Source organism: Pyrus communis, chromosome 12 (genome assembly GCF_041283825.1).
Source record: "Pyrus communis isolate YQ-2024b chromosome 12, ASM4128382v1, whole genome shotgun sequence".
NCBI classification, from domain to species: Eukaryota; Viridiplantae; Streptophyta; class Magnoliopsida; order Rosales; family Rosaceae; genus Pyrus; species Pyrus communis.
This window is the reverse complement of record NC_142576.1, coordinates 16,928,717-16,946,315: the sequence shown is the minus strand read 5'-3', so window position 1 is coordinate 16,946,315 and position 17,599 is coordinate 16,928,717. Positions and strand designations below refer to the sequence as shown.

General features: G+C 36.9%; 1 pseudogene; it reads left to right on the top strand.

Moving 5' to 3' along the window:
- The first annotated feature begins 415 nt into the window (after nt 1-415).
- Nucleotides 416-14,788, top strand: LOC148692401 (L-type lectin-domain containing receptor kinase VIII.1-like; annotated as a pseudogene).
- Nucleotides 14,789-17,599: the final 2,811 nt, after the last annotated feature.

Below are 17,599 nucleotides of genomic sequence, written 5' to 3'. Positions count from 1 at the left end.
CCATCTCTCCAGATCTTCAAATCTTGCCTCATACCATTCTGCAGCTGTTCTTTTAGGTCTGCACATTACTGATCAAGCTCCTAAGTTTTCCGAACCAAATCCACCAAAACAAGCCTAATTTGGAAGTGTGCCACAGTGCTCCCTATGAACCTGGCGTCACTGCAACGCTGGTTTCTCGAAGAGAAAACAGTAATCGAACATGGATAGCTCGAAGAAAGGTAAGTTATCCATAAGATTTCTGGCTAAGTACGTTTGGTACGACGTTGGCGTGACCATGATAATACTCAATAGTGCAATCATAGTCACTAATGAGTTCCATCCACCTTCTCTGCCTCAAATTTAACTCCTTCTGGATGAAGACATACTCCAAACTCTTATGATCTATAAAGATGCGGCACTTCTTGTCGTATAAGTAATGTCGCCAGATTTTCAAAGCAAAGACTACTGCTCCGAGTTCCAGATCGTGAGTGGGGTAGTTTCTCTCATGAGTTTTGAGTTACCTGGGAGTATAGGCGATGATTTCAAACTCACCGCCATCGTCCAGAAGAGGAAGGACGGGGGCATGAGTAAGACGATGTTTAAGCTCCTAAAAACTCTGTTCATAATTTTCATCCCAGTCGTTCGGGTGTTGAAGGAGTACAAAACTAAGGAGGAAAAGGATAGGGTCTTTGCATTGCTTTAGGACTCCTTGAATCAAATAGGAAGGATTTAGAATAGGATAAAGACTCCTTTTGCAGTTGGAAATAATCTGAGATAATGTTAAATAAATTGGTTTGGATAAGATTAGATAAGATAGGATTAAGATAAAACAGGACTGGATAAGATAAGGTAAGTTTGGATAAGGTTCCTTCTTTTCAATTGATTCCTTATCTTCAATGCCTTGAATTAATTCTTCTAGATTTGTAGCACATTTTTAGCATCATTTGTCACAAAAAAAACGTCCATCCATTATGCTCTATACATATGCTATCCATTCCAAGTCCAAAACTGCTCCAAAATGCTCCAAACTGCTATTTCTTGTCACTTTTGCCAATTTGACCGACAAACACCCGAAAATAGCTTAAATCACTATAATAAATAGAAACTAACTCACTAAATGCAAAGAAACAAGCTAACAAAGTCGCATAAATATGCTCCTATCAAAAGCTAAGAGAAGCAAAGCTAGAGAGAGAAAGAAGCAAAGCAACGGAAGAGAAATGTCTAACTGTATTGAATGAAGCGCAATCGTTTCTCAACAACCTTTATAACATTATATTTCTAACTAATTTGCATAGGTAGCAATCCTCTACATCTCTTCTTATTACATTCTAACTAATCAACAACAGCCACATGTACATCAACTACCCTTCAATTATTAACTAAATGGTAATATTATGACTGATTAAAAGGGTTTTAGCAAATTGTTTTTAGGCTTATTTTTAGCTACGTCCCCTGGAACTCGATTTTAGTCTCACTTGGCTCCTTATAACTCAAAAGTTGCCACTTTACTCCCTAAGACCAACTCCAACCCTTGGAGTAAGTTCTAAATTTTCCCTTCTATTCCCCCTCAATTTCATTCCAACTCTTGTTCTAAAATGGGGTTAAGTCTTAAAACTAAAAAAAATTCCAGATTCCGACCAAGATTTAGGCAAAGTTTAGTGGTGAAATTCACCTGCCAGGCAAGGACATGTGAACGCCCCGGACGCGCCAAGCCTAGCAGGTTACCCAACACACCCACGTGGGCTTGCTGCCCACTTGTTGCCATGCAATCATGACCCTAACCCACTTGTTTCCATGCAAACATGAGCATAATGGCTCTATTTTTTATCGTGCGATCCAATTTAAATGGGCCGTTGGTTCATCCAATGGTCCATGTTCAAACTTTTTTTTTTAGTTTTATATTTATCTATTTATTGAATCCAACGGTTGAGATTGAATATGATCAAATCTAACGGTAAAAAAAAAAGATCTAATGGCCCAGATTTAAATCCAACAGCTTAAATGATTTAAAAATTTTATTTAACTCAAAATTCACCCAAAAACTCTATAAATACCTATATATTTGTTCAAACATCCCCACAAAATCACTGTTTTCTTACAATTCTTTCAATTTTTCTTTCTACCATCTTCCAAAACCATTTCTATTAATCATGGTTTCATTAATGATCCGATTTAGTGATTTTTCCATAGTGCTTCATGAGCTTCATGTGTCGATTTAGTGATTTTTCAATATTTATCGAATTTAAATATTTTTTTGGTTAAAATGTTCTTAAAATTATTTTAGGATAGTCTACATAATTTTTTTTTTAAGTTAATTTAAAAAAAAATTGCTTGAATTCATTCTTTAATAATCTGGGGCTAAAATTTTAGGCCAGAAAGGTTGGAGCAGAAAAGCTGTTTCTGGGCTAAAAATTTTAGGTTTTACTGCAAGGGACAATGCACAGTGATCCCGTCATTGTTGGGGTTCCACGACGTTTGGCCTGGTGTCCTCGAGGTTTCTAAGTCCAGGTGATGGTGGTTTGTTGATGTGCAGATGGAGCTCAAGGAGGAGAATGAGAGAGTCTGGGGGTAAGAGTTAGAAAGAATGAGAGAAAGTGAAAAGTGAAGGAGAGAGAGAGATAAGTGAAATCTCAAAAAGGAAAGGGGGTATCCAAATAGGGAAAGGGGATGAGGGGACAAGATACCAAGTGGGTCCTCTTGGTTTGTAATTTAAGAACACGTAAGACAAAACACAAAATACCTGAAAACGTTCGACATTCAAACGTAGAATCTTCATTATACATCCGATTTCGAATCCGTTTGCGCCTACATGTTCGTGGCGATGAGTACGATATGAATAATTTAATTAAAATCAAGCTACACATTTCAACGAGACGATCAACGAAAGTCAACTTAAGGGTACAATGGTAATTTCATAAATCAAGGATGGGGTTTCACAAAACTAGTTTAGTTTAATATGTGAAATGTTCGTAAAGTTTCATCATATGTTTGGGTTTAGGGCACATTTTCAACAATCTCCCACTTGTACTAGAGCCAATCAGATATGTCATCAGTGATGATACCTCTTCTGAAGTCATTTCAACAATAGATGAGTAGTAGGCCTAGACAATGGAAATCTATATGTTATCCATAGAGGCAACCTTGAGATTAACGACGTCACCATTATACATGATTCTCAATCATGTGGTTCAGTCTCTTAATTGCATTTGGATCTTGATGAAACCTTGATTCCTTGACTTGAGCTATCGCCCTATTAGTGTCATACTGTGGGTACACTAGTGGCACTTCTTGATTGAAACAAAATGGAGAGTTCATAAATGAACTTTCCCATCCAAACAACATTATTGTAAGCTTCTATATGGCTATATATTTTGCATGCATGATGAAACACACTAGAGTCATTACTTTTAGTGTTTCTACCCAAATATCTCTTTAGTCATAATAAAGAGATATCCAATTAGATCTTATGTCATAATGAAGAGATGTCCAATGATGGATACGATATTAGATTCATAATCTATGTTTATGCTTCCATTCGTTACTCTAGTTCTTCCCCATTCTTGAGGAACCTATCCTATAGTATTTCTTAAATACATAAGGACTCACTTGACAGTTGTCATGGTTTTGATCTTAGGCTTACACTGATATCATCTTGTACCATTCTAGGTACCCATCATATGAATGTTTTCATGCTAAATAAATACATAAATCACTTTCCTACATATGCATAAAGGATTCTATTTACGCATTATGTTTCTTTAGGAGTCAAAGGGTACATTCCCTTTTAGAACAACAACTTTCTAGTCTCACTAGACTTGTCCTTTACATCTTTACGAGAAATTAAAGGATTCGATCTTTTTTCATGAGACACTTATAGCTCTCACTAGCTTCCTTAGATTCATGATGGATGAATCTCTACAACTTACACATCTTATGATTCGTAGACATATATCATCAAGACTATCTTGATAATGGTTTAGGAAACCCATATTATGTCCAAACATTGATTCACTATTTAGTTGTAGCAAGCTATCTTCGAATTAATTGAAACCAAGACTACATCAAAGATGGTTTCTTCCAAGTCAACCAGTCTCTTTGATTGTAGTCACCTTAAGTTGCCAATTAGCGTTGACGGTTTCACTATTTTGGGTCAAAAGTTGTCATACCATTTCCTTGAGTATATGTCATACAAACACTCAATGTCGTCGTAAGGATCTTCATTCTAATTTCTTTCAAATTAAGAGGTATAACTCTATGATATAGTCATAAAGTTCAAACCATTCAACTGAAACGGTTTATAGATCCTTCTCGACTACCTTGGAGCTTGTAGTGTAGGAATTAGATCGTTAAGTTTGTTGAGTGTCATCTTGTCTCTCAAAGAACCCATTCCTTGAGTTTTATCTCTCATTCATTTGCTTTATCTTTGGAAAATGAACTACCTAACAAACAACTTTTGTTAGTTGGTCTATAGAAGTGATATCCAAATGTTAATTTAAGGATATCCCACAAGATTATTCTCAAACAAATATTGCTTATTAGCACACAACCCCAAATCTTAACTCGATTAAGAGTTGTTATTCTTTCCAACTACATCATATGGAGTTATGAAACATTTTGGAAGACATTCTAATTGACAATTATATTGTCTTAGAAGTGTAAATCCTATATATGGGTAATTTGACAATGTTTAACGAACTATATCAATTAGAGTTCGTTCTTCTCCTAACAGAGAAATCCATTATCTTACGATGCTACTTTCCTTGATACCTTTCAAGAAAACTCTTATAAAATGTTCTTTTCCTTCAATCAAATCTAAAGAGATCAATACTTTAGACGTTTTACTCATCAACTTACATTCTTGAATTCTTTGAAATCTTTTGCAAAGTATTCAAACTTGTGTTTATTCAAAATACACGATAGTCCAATGGAGGGTGATCTTTGGTGAATGCATACAACATGAGTATTATTATGTTGTGGACAAATGCCACGATAGTCCAACCGAGAGTGATCTTCGGTGAATGTCATACAACATGAGTAGTATTATGTAGTGAATTAACCTCAACAACTTTGTGACTCCTTCTTCTTTCAAAAAGAATAAAGATTTGGACATTTTTCCCTTGTACAAGTTTAACAAGAAGGCATTGGATTTGGACCTAACAATCCAAAGCATCCATCTATAGCCAACTTCTTGTTTATGTTTTTGAGGTGTTACAACTCAGTAGGGTTAGTCACTACCTTGTAACCTTTTGGGTTTTAAGCATCATTATATTCTAAACAGTTGACACTATCATATCTCTACAATATACAAACAATTAATCAGATTACCATAATCCAATCATTCATTAATAAAGAACAATGTTTTGTCAATTAAAACATTCATCCACCTCTTAAAACTAAAGTGACAATTAATTTTCTTATTCAAATTGGAATGTAAAGACAATCTTTGTTTTTCTAATTTTTTTGGTAGTTCATACTAACTGCTTTAGCAGAGATCAATATCTTTATTCACGTTCTGAATGTGAAGTGCTTTCTGTTCTCCTATTAATCTTCTACTTCATATTAGGCACTCTTTTACAACGATTGCAAAACATAGTTAATAATATAGAGTCAAACATTCAAGTAAAAGAACCAACTATTTTGAACTATTTCAAGAAGTTTTGAACTATTAATTTACAACACCTTCGAAAGATGTGTTCTTGACATTTGCAAGACATTTCTTGCAAATACCTCTTCCAATGTCCATCCTATCATAAAAAAAGTTTGTTCCCTTGGAGTTATTTTGCCATCTTTATTTGACTTCTCCTATGACTACAATAGTCATATGGTCCTTAAACTCCCGCTGTCTCTCTTGAAACTTATTTCAATAGTGTTGCACACATCAAACGATTTGGAGAGCGTGTGGTAATGGTTCACTATACATTTTACAATAAACTTAGCAAATCATTAGGATAAGAACATAAAGGTGAAGTCCTAGCCTAATTTTCATCTAGTGAAGTGGTTTAACACTTCAACACTCAATGATTCAAATTCTTATTGCATACGTGTTTCCATTGAGTGATTCTGGAACTCTATGTTTCTACCAATTAATGCCTGGAGAAATTTTAGAGCTTAACAAACGATGAACTACGATTGGCTTGATCCCTTCATAGGGAATGTAGGCATTCTAACTTGAAAGTTAGATGCAACCATAAGACTAAATGAAAGTAAATAGTTTATCATGTATAGGAGTCTAGGATATGAATTTATTGGGATTTGGTCTAGTTATATATTGTACCAGATTGACAACAACAAGATTCCTCATATGAGAGTTAGCTAGAGGTGTGGGTGGACATTTATTTCAAAGAATGTTTTATTTATCTAAATTTTGAAGCATGTCTAGATAAATATGAATTTCAGTTATGTTTTATGAATTACATTGGTTGTATGATATACATATTTAGCTTGTTCAAACTACAGACATGGTATTCAGTTACACGTTTATGGTTATATTATTCAGCTTGTCCATATGACAGAGTGGTATACAGCATACAAATGTATGGTTATATTATTTCGCTTCTCCATACTACGAACATGGTATTCAACTTACACCTGTATGATACATTCTCAGCTTAGTTATATAGATACATTCTCAGCTTATCGTTTCGTCGAGATTATTCCGTAATGACAAGGTTATACAAATACATTCGTGTTGAGATTATTCCGTAATGACATGGTTATACATATACATATGCATACTCAACTTTTCATTACATCTACATTGTTTCATAAACATATACCATGTCATTACATCGAGATTATTCGGTAATGACATGGTTATGCAGATACATTCTCAACTTGCCATTACATAGAGATTATTCCATAATGCATTGGTTATACAAATATACTCTCAGCTTGTCATTATGTTGAAATTACCCGTAATGACATGATTACACAGTTATATTCTCAGCTTGTCATTGCCTCAAGATTACTCGGCAATGACACAATTATATTTTCAGCTTACCCTAATTATGGCTAGTACATGATTTTGTATGCCATGGCACCAAACTCAGTAGTCATAAAAATCGTATCCGATGTCGAGGTACATATCGTAGGTTCTGATATATTCTTACAGAGTCAGATACTTACTCAACTTTATTTGTAGCATGTAATATGGGGTCGAGACCTATTGGTGTGGCCTTTCGAGAATGAGTTGAATTAAATGTGGTTCCTTGCAAGTGATTTAATTTGGATGTATCCCTATTTAGGGGAAGTTTTGTTGAATTTTTGGTAGATTTTAATATTTGACAACTTTTATTATGACTTCATGGATATCATGGCTTTATCACCCATCCGAATTATGGCCACATTCCTTAATTTTGGTGCCCACTAAAATTCTAGTCGAGGTGTCGTAGGTTGACTCATCAACCAGAAATGAAAAGAAGTCGAGTTGGAAATACTGTCAATGGACTTGATTAAAAAAAAAAAAAAAAAAAACACCTTGCACTAATCCTAATAATGTATCACATTTATTGTCTTAAATCTAATTATTGTTGTGGCTTATATTCAATAGAAAGGTGCGGCAAAGGGAAGATAAAGAGATTGAAGAATAGGCTTGAGGAATTGTGTGTTAATTCCCCAGTCCTTGTGCTTTTATTTATAGTAATAAGGAGGAGAAAAACTTGCTTTCCAAGTAATACAAAGTATATTAGGAAAGATCTTCTAGATCCCAAAGGATTCCTATTCTATCTCTACTTAGGATTTACACAATCACATATTGATAAGAACATCTGTCACAACACTCCCCCTTAAGTGTGCAAATACTCAAGTAGGTGGCGCATCAGATCTTCAGGCAAATGTAGAAGCAATTGATGAAGTCGTCTCTTTTAGCTGGCATAAGTAGTAAATGCGAGTCTCAAAACAAACGGAAGAATGCATGGGTGGTAAAACTCACAAAACCTCGCTATGCCAAAACCCAAGGTGGGAGAAAAACCCATAACCTAAGAAGAAAACTGAGAAGTTGCATTAAGTCAAAACTATACATCTTCTGGACGCAAGTAGAAGAGCTCACAAGGGTATGATCAGCCCAGGATGGGTGCCTCGTTAAAACCTAGTTAGGTAGCAAAAACCCAGTGGGAAAAATGCTCTTAATCGTAGGGAAAAATAGTACATTAAGATCAAGTGAGTATACTTATGGATAATCCCCCTGAGTTTGACAAAACTTCCAAATGAAACTACAAGCATCGTAAGTGAGAAAGTTACGCATACCAATTCCTTGGACAAGCTTCTGGAAGGGTAGACTTCGGCAGTGACGTCGTGTATAGGTCGGTAAGGTTGTAAGGGATCGGACTGCTTGACTTTAATCTTCTGATGCTCATGCTGATGTAGACACAATATGCTTGGTGTTGACTTGTTGGATGTATCATGATCTGGTCGATACATATGGCGTTGTATTCATGGATCGTTGTTGGGACTCAACAATGGATGAAGATCGCAGGGATTTTGAATATGCTCAACAAGAGTTCTCGACCATATCTCTCATGAGATGAGACATTATGACTCTTGGAACGATTCAAAGGTTTCGTAACAAAAGGTTTATTTGGTCGACCTCTAAGATATTGCGGTGTTCCTTAATGGTAAAGATATAACCATGCGGGAACGTACCTTGTGCGGTCAAACAGATGGTCTAATTCAGCGAATCCCATAAGGCAGGCATCATTCCGAAGATCAAGGGGGTGTGATCTATTCTGAGATGCATAGGGATAGATAAGCCAAAATCCGTAGTAACAGAAAAACGTTTTTAACACCAAATTGGGTGGTGGCGTGTTAGGCGCAGTGCTACTTTATGCCAAAAGATTATCAACATATAAGATGTCTGATTCTAGTGCATTTGAGCTAAGTACAACAAACGCCAATGGTACTTAGATATGGCTGCCTTACGTTCCAATATGAAACCTTATGCTCTATACCCTCCGTAAAGGTCACATTTGCATTTAGTATACGGACGATCAGGATATACTCAAACATAACACCTTCTGGGTCTAGTTTGAGTGGTGGACCTGAATACCATCAGAACTAGCTCGAAACTTCAGGTCGAGGTAATGTCGAGTTTTCCCAAGATCATTCATCTTATAGTCCAACATGTGAGTTAATTTTCTCAACTCTAGCAATTTCGAATTTTGTACATGCATGGGTATATATCCCTAATTGATCAAATATTCATTTTGACGGGTATACCACATCCGCTCGAATAGTTCTGCATCCGTAAATTAAAGGCCTCATCAGAACTTAGAGGGTGTTCTTGTGGTCTAGAACTATTTGAATCAGTACATGTAAGTCCTTTGGAAATTCCATGTAGGGTTCGTATCACGATCCTAGAGATACTACAACCGCGTTTGTAATGCTGCAATCAATCACATGGAGTAAGAAAGAAACCTTATGCCATAAGGCGTTATTTGTACTATTTCAATTATCTCATTTGTCATCAATTGATTCTTCTAGTTGACCAATCAGTTATATGTTGATATTAATCAACAGAATGCAGTTTGTTATCGTCGCTTTTCATTTACGTCGGTAGTTACCATATAAATGAAACATCATTTATGATAATCTCATTCTAATTCCATATCTCATCCAAACTACTATACAGGACCAAGAACTTCAGGTTTCGGGAGAAATCCAGATTTAATCTCACGAGATGAAAAGGATTGAGACAGCGATCGAGGGGCAGATTCGTTCATGCCATGTTCCTCCACTTTTGGGGAAGTGAATCCTCGAACCGAGTGATCTGCCACGTTTTTGGCGCAAGACAGATTGATTGGCTAGCCGCCAATGTACGAGGGTTAGCCATAATTGTGGCGTTCCTGCTTTCAGGACGAAGGTCCGTCGTACATTTGGTACATAAAGTTGTCCAAAATGGCACATCACGAATCATCGTAGATATCCCAAACGTACATCTATAGTGAAAATTCCTTAGGAATTGCGAGCTTCCGGCCGGCCACATAGTGGGCCTGAATAGGTGTAATCCACTCGTTAAGTGTTCCATCTTCTCTAATAAGTGCAATATGGTAATATGCCAAGGAGTTTTACTCCATTTTTCTACATTGGTTTCAATATGGTAATAATACTCTCGAATATCCTTAAAGCTCAAAAAGAGCGTTCTTCCGAAATGAATGAGTATACGGCTTCCCTTTATGGTAAAATTAGTACCATTTGACAATATAAGACAGTGCCATGCCCCACAATCAGGTTGGATGAGCCTGAAAGGTTGTCAAGGGATGAATAGGTATAAAGTTAGCATAGAACCCGACATCTAACTTCCCCACAAAACATACCTAAGCATGAGTTAATTGTAGTCATATGTGGTAATTTTCGTTAATTAACTCTTATTCGAGAATAATAGTGACACCCAAACACCAATCTTAAATCCGAGAATAAAATACATTATTCATAAATTAAACCAAATATACAAGGGGGTTTGCCAATACGGCCTTCCATGTCAAATTTCACTCTTCCAAGTGTGTTAGGTGGAGCAAAATTAGTCTCACATATTGACTACATGAATGGTAATCCTCAACAACATTGGTAGAGGCACATACAAGTGCATAACCAATGATCTATTTTGTCAAAACGGAGTTAGATTCTACAGGGTTGAGGTTCAGGAATACTATCCTTTATTCTTGAAGTTTTTAGGTGCCAGGGATCATTCTTCAGTGTATCCCTGCCGAGGCAGAGCACCTTCATTTGGTAGACTCCAGCCGAAACTGGGTCATACCGTTCGGTAGCTCCCAGCCAAATTGTTGGGGTACCTTTCTCTCACAAGTCTAGTAGTAATCAAATCCGAGAATTTGGTAAACTTTCGCTCTCTATGTTGCTACTTCAGGAGCAATTTAGATATAGAACGACTAGAAAGATTTTTTTTCGGTCAAAATTCGATTGGATATAAACTTCAGAATTTACCTATTCATGGATGTAAAGGCTTCAATCATGTTTTGCTTTAGGCAAGAATTTATCTTTGCATGATTGGAAATGGTCCATAGCAAGTCAAAGAGCCATGGAGTTCTCGGCAATGAGGTACTTCCATTTGATATGCTTCAGGGATAAATCTTCGAATAAAGACTAGTCGTAGTCAAGCGCGGTGTCACGTCTTGTATCCACATAAAGTAGTTTCTTTGTCGAAACTTCTAAATCAGTGAAATCGAACTTGTTACGGTTCAACAATACGCTGAATGGCGGAAACAAGAATGTGGTTGGTGTTTTACGAAATAAAATTTCCATAAACATCAAAGTTAGAACATTCAGGTTCTAAGACATGGTTTTGGTTTAAACGGATTTAAGCATGGAGAACTTCGAGTCTCAACATGAGTGTTGCACGTTAAGAAACTTCAAGTTTCAATGGCACTTTTCCAAAACTTCGGGTTCGGAAGTATGAACTTCAGGTTCATAACACCTGCAAACAAACGCAATATATATACAAGACAGAAATATATAGCAATTGAAAAGTGCATGTAGGCAAGAATATATAGTGATTTAGTTTTCTTATTATTGGTCTTCGAGGCCAATGAGAAGAATTGGACGAAAAATATAAACCCAATATGTGTCGTGAGGCCCATGCCCAAATCTGGGCTAGACAAGAGACGAGCCGAGTTAAGAAAGAAGGTAGCATGCCTTGCTAGCTGGGCTGCTACTGGCAGGCCCAAAGTGTTGGGAAAAAAAGCCCAAAAAAAAAAACAAGAGCACAGATCCCGTGTGGCGCAGCGTACAGGAGCACCATAGCCATACGAGCCAAGTAAAGCTGCACTGGGCTGCTGCAAGCGAGCCCAGAAGGAAAGAAAACTTGTTTTTTCAATTGTTACGGGCCGAATTACCAGGGCCCAAATAGGGCACAGGTGGACCAAGAAAGCAACCCAGACGCTACTGGGTGTGCTTGCCAGAGAAGAAAACCGTAGCTATCGATTCTGGCGATGGTGTCTTGGTCAAAAGTCCTTGGCGGTGAGTCCATAAGTTGATGGTTCATCGAAGAACCATCATAGGTTGGCGGAGGGGCATCTTCGACGACAATGAATGATGGACGCCATAGAGTTGAAACGCAATTTCGTAAAAAAAATCAGGTGAGATTTCGAAGAAATCTCGGCCATATCCTTCATTAATTATGACTGCAGGTCATTGGAGTTGATCTAGGCTACACCAAATTGGTGGTCGTGGCGGTGGTGCATAGGTCCGAGCCTAAAGTGACAAGGACAACGCCATGAATGTCACGTTTCTGGGTTCAACAGAGGGCTGCAGGCCCTCTTGGCTCACGGCTCGTGACTTGGCATAGAGGAACTCAGCGGGTCGATGGATTTCCACCAAAACCATAGCATATATTTTTCCAGATTCAATTGTATGCATATATGATTTAATACTAATCTTTGCATAATTTCATGCAATATCAATTCACATAATTCTATAATTATGGATATAATGCATACACAATTTTTGTAGAATCTAAAATTCGAAAAACGTAAAGTTGGGTCATGCATTATGGTGAATGTTCACGCTATCAGGGCTGTAAAAATATCAAGTTAAAAACCGTTGTTTTGGAAGAACCTGATTGCGTGATGATATTGATGAACTAGTTTGATGCTAAAAATTATTGTTTCAATTTCGACTTTCCATCTCCAAAGTTTGTATCACGTTCAACATAAGAAAAATAAATAAATTGAATCAATAGAAGTATATGAATTCATAAAATCAAAATTTAATCAATTAAAAATAATTGAAACGTAATACTCCCCTGATTGAAGACGAATAAATTCTCTTTAGCATAGCATGAAGAGCGTGCTAATAACGTGTTGTGGCCTGTATTTAATAGAGAGGTGGGGCAAAGGGAAGAGAAAGAGATTGGAGAATAGGCTTGAGGAATTGTGTGTTAATTCCCCAGTCCTTGTACCTTTATTTATAGTAATAAGGAGGAGAGAAACTTACTCTCCAAGTAATACAAAGTATATTAGGAAAGATCCTCTAGATCCCAAAGGATTCCTATTCTATCTCTACTTAGGATTTACACAATCACATATTGATAAGAACATATGTCACAACAATTATATCATTATTTGGGGATCTACAAGATAGAAAAGAAAGCAATATCCACATGAGTTGAAGAGGAAGTGAGATGAAATTTGAATTTATCTCCCTAGTTGAAGCAAAATCCACATTTACGTCTTTGATAATGTAAATATAATTTTTTTACATCTTAACTTTACACTTATCAATTCGACATGCTCTAAAATGGTTTTTTGCTCAATTAAAAGATTTAAATGTTAATACATCCCATTGTTTCGTAGCAGAGTTTACAGTAACAAAAAATTGGGTTTATCTTTATTTTACTAAATATATTTGTGAAAATAAATTTCATTAATATATAAATGAGAGAGTAGTTAGTAAATCTGCTAGTGGTGGTGGCAGCTGCAATGATGACATCAATGGCGACAACAACACTTTGGGGGTGACAGTATTGGCCATAGAAATGTGTGTCATAGTAGAGGTGGTGGTGGCAGCGCGATGAGTGGCAGTGGCAATAATGGTGGTGGTAGAGGAATGGTGGTAACAATGGTTGTGATCATGGTCAAAGAAAAATTGTGGTGATGACAATGAAGATAATGGTGGGTTGGCAACGCTTACAATAGTGAGAGTAGCAGTGATGCCCATGGAAATGTGGTGAGGGTGTGGTGGCAATAGTGGTGGCGGTGGTAGTGGAGGACTGGTGGTGGCAAAAGTTGTACACATTAAATATAATTTTTTTTAGGTAAATTACACAAAACTACCTCAACTATAGGTCGAACCACAGTTTCATACCAAATGGGTATTGCAATGTCATACCAACTTATGAATTCGTTGTAATATCAGACCTCCATTAAATTTTTTGTCAATTTAGCTGTTAAATGATTACGTGCCAATAGCGGGGCTTACTCGTTCACCAACTGGACTAAAAAAAAAATTATTAATTTTTATTTAAAAATTAGAATTAATTAAGAAACAAAAAAACTCTCTCCTTCCTACTCGTCCCCCTTCATTTTCCTCATCTCCTTCTCCTATTTCCTAACCCTAACCCTTGTTGCAGAACCCATTTCTTCTTCGGAGCCCAAACCCCTAACCAACAGCAGCAACCCCAACTTCGATTCCGAAAGTTTGCTCCTTGGCGATGCTGAGCTAGCAGGCGATGGATTCTATGTCAACCTTACGCGGTCGTCTGTCTCATGCTCCGGTCTTTTACTCCGCAGAAAACCCTTTAAATTTGTCGATAGGAATCTTAGCAACCCGCCGTCATTTTCCACCGAATTCGCATTCTCGATGACGCTTGGCAGCGGCGATAACCTCTTGGTCGTCTTTGCTCTTGGAGATTTGGGGTCCAGATTATTGGGTAAGGGCTCATTTGGGATTAATGGTGAGGATCGGTTTCTGGGTATTTAATTTGATACTCAAATGAATGGAGATATGAATGATTTGAATGCTAATCACATAGGGGTAGACTTTGGTAGCTTTGTATCTCTAGTTGTTGGTAATGTTTCTAAATTGAATTTGATGCTCAGTAGTGGAGAAAAGTTGAAATGCTGGATCGATTACGATGCTACTTCGAAACGATTGGAGATTATGCTAGGCAAAGCTGACAAATCAAGGTATATAATCCGATTAACAACACCGAAAGGTGAATTGCGATGCTATGGAGAGAGGAAGGAGAATTTTTTATTTTTTTAATTAATTTTATTTTTAAATAAAAAAATTAATAATCTATTAGTTATTAATATTTTTTTATTCCAATTAGCGAAGGAGTGGGTCTCGTTCTTGCCACGTCATCATTTAATAGAAAATTGACAAATAATTTAATAGATGTTTGACATTACAACGAATTCATAAGATGAGCTATGACATTGCAATATTTAAAACATAAGAAATGTAATTGTATTTTGCTCTATAATTGAGGCACTTTTATGTAATTTACCTCTTTTTATCGTAAATTCTAAGTTTATTTCTTTTATCCAAAACGATATTAATTTAACTATCGGGCGTAGTGAAAAAAATGAAAATGTTACTGGAATCTCCCATGAAAAAGGGTTACTACCTTGTGTGATTCAAATATAATCAGGAGAAATACTTCACTCTAAAAATTCAAGGAGAAATTCTTACACATAAATAGTTTGTGGTCAGAATTGTTCATATTATAAAATTATTATGTAAAGAATTTTGCAAAAAATCATTAAATATGATATTGTTTAGTTATCAAACTACATAAAAACAAATGGTCAAGATCAATAAAAATATTACGATGTGTCTACCTATTTGGTACAGTTGAATGACTAAACATCATTTTAATATAGTTTTTACAGTACATAGTATGTTACAAAACAAACAGGGACATGGATTGTCTGCCCTCCCACTTCCGGTGCCCTCCCGTGCTCTTCTGTTTGTGTGGTCATGATTAAGCCACATCAACATTTTATATTACTATTCATTTTTGTCTTATTATCTCTATAAAAAAAACAATATAAAATGTTGACATGGCTTAACCGTGACCACACAGAACAGGAGGGTACGAGAAGTGGGAGAGCAGACAATCCTTGTCCAACAAACAGACCCAATCATAGCCCAAAATCAGTGTGCGATGAGACCAAGTATGTCTCTATAATCAGTGTGCAGCTATTTTAAGTTATAGTTAATGCTAGGAGAATCAAATTTTGTAAACTAAATAATATGATTTTTTATAACTAAATTATTACTTAAATGTTGATTAATGTGCTTATTTTCCATTGCTGACACATTATTTAGTTTGCAAATTTCGTTTAAAATTTTAGTTTAAAATTTTGATATCTCCAACATTATCCTTAGGTCATATTCTGATCAGAGAGGTTGATGATAACATAGTTAGACTCGGGTCGAGTTTGTCCAAGGCCATCTGTCAATCTTAATTTCATTGTCTACAATGATTAAGGGGCAGGCCCCATGCAGTTTTCAATCTATTCACCTCTGCATTATTTGTTGGAAAATAGTTATTTATTTAATGTTTGGATTTGGGCTTAGCCTATTAGAATTAAATTTTTATTTCCTTGGTTATTAGGGATTAGGATTTAGTTTATCATAAATAAAGAGCTTTGTTATTCAGTAGAAATTAAGTTAGTCAAAATATAGTCTTTACAGATTATGTAACCGTCTCGGCAATTTGTAGTCTTCTCTTTTGCTTTAATTACTTAAGTTTTATATTTCATTTGTTGGTCGTGTACTTGGATTTTCAACTTAGTATTAGAACAGGTTTGATCATGTAGGGTTTAATCTGCTATGGTTTGATATCAATTTGTTGATCTACCTAGTTTCGCTTCGTGAAAATTGTCAATTTTTCGGCTTTGCTGGGTCTTGATTAGGCTTTCGTTTTCGTTCTCATTCTAGTCAATCTTATTAGGATTTGGGTTTGTTGGACCTTGTTAGGGTACCAGCCTCACAGAGGAAGAAAGGTAGAATAAAAGACAAAGGAAAACTAAGGGATTAATTCAGTTCATAGCCACAAAGGAAAAACAAAGAGGTTATATATATCCATATAAGCCAAGTCAGACATAGGACTTAGTAACCCTAGTGCTGAGTCACCATGTAACAACTACTGCAACTACAACAGGATAAGGAAATATCTATGAGTTACATTAAGGTCCTATCAGGGCACCCCCTCACCCCCAATCCCCACCACTCCCCCAATTTGCGTCCTTCCATGTCGCGTCATGCTTTGGGAAGTCCTTCCCATTTGATTAACCAACGAGTGACCGTGCGATTGGCACGCTTTGATCATACCCCACTGTTCAAGGGACCATATGAAGGTACCATCAGAGGATATTGGAGGCAGAGTTGGAGATGACACGGTATGAGTAGCAATCTTGGGTTTGAGCAAAGACACGTGAAAGATAGGATGAATGCGGGACTGAGGAGGAAGCTCCAATGTGTAAGCAACCTGCCCAACAGAGCCAGGACTTGGAAGGGACCATGGTAGCGAGGGGCCAGTTTTGGACATTGAAGTTTGCGATATAGTTGAAGCTTGAGGAAAACCCTATCCCCAATTAGAAAAGTCCTTTCAGACCGATGTTTGTCAGCTTGTTGGTGAATTCTGTGTTGTGCCAGTGCTCACGTAAATGCTTGAGCAAGGCATCGCCAGCCCAAAGAGTGACATCTACGAGATGAACCAGGGAGGAACCTGGAAAATACATCGACACTGTGGGAGGAAGGCAACCATAAACTGCCTGGAAAGGTGTCAGTTGAATGGTAGACTGGAAGGTGGTATTGTACAACCACTTTGCCCAAGGCAGCCACTGAATCTAGTCACGCAGTTTGTCCATCACAAAGCTGCGCAAGTAGTGTTCCAGGGTGCGATTTGGCCCTCCTGTTTGCCCATCGGATTGTGGGCGATATGCTGAGCTCTTGCAAAGAGTGGTGTTTTGCTGCTTAAAGAAGGCAACCCAGAATTCACTTATAAAAATAGGAACGTAAACGATCAAAACTTAAAGTTGTTTGGGGGAGAGAGAGGTCAGTGAGCACCGTATACAAAAATGCCTTTCTATCATCCTTTATGGTTACAACAAACGATCAAAAATCGAGAAGGACAAAGTTCATGACCTGCAACTCGACGGCG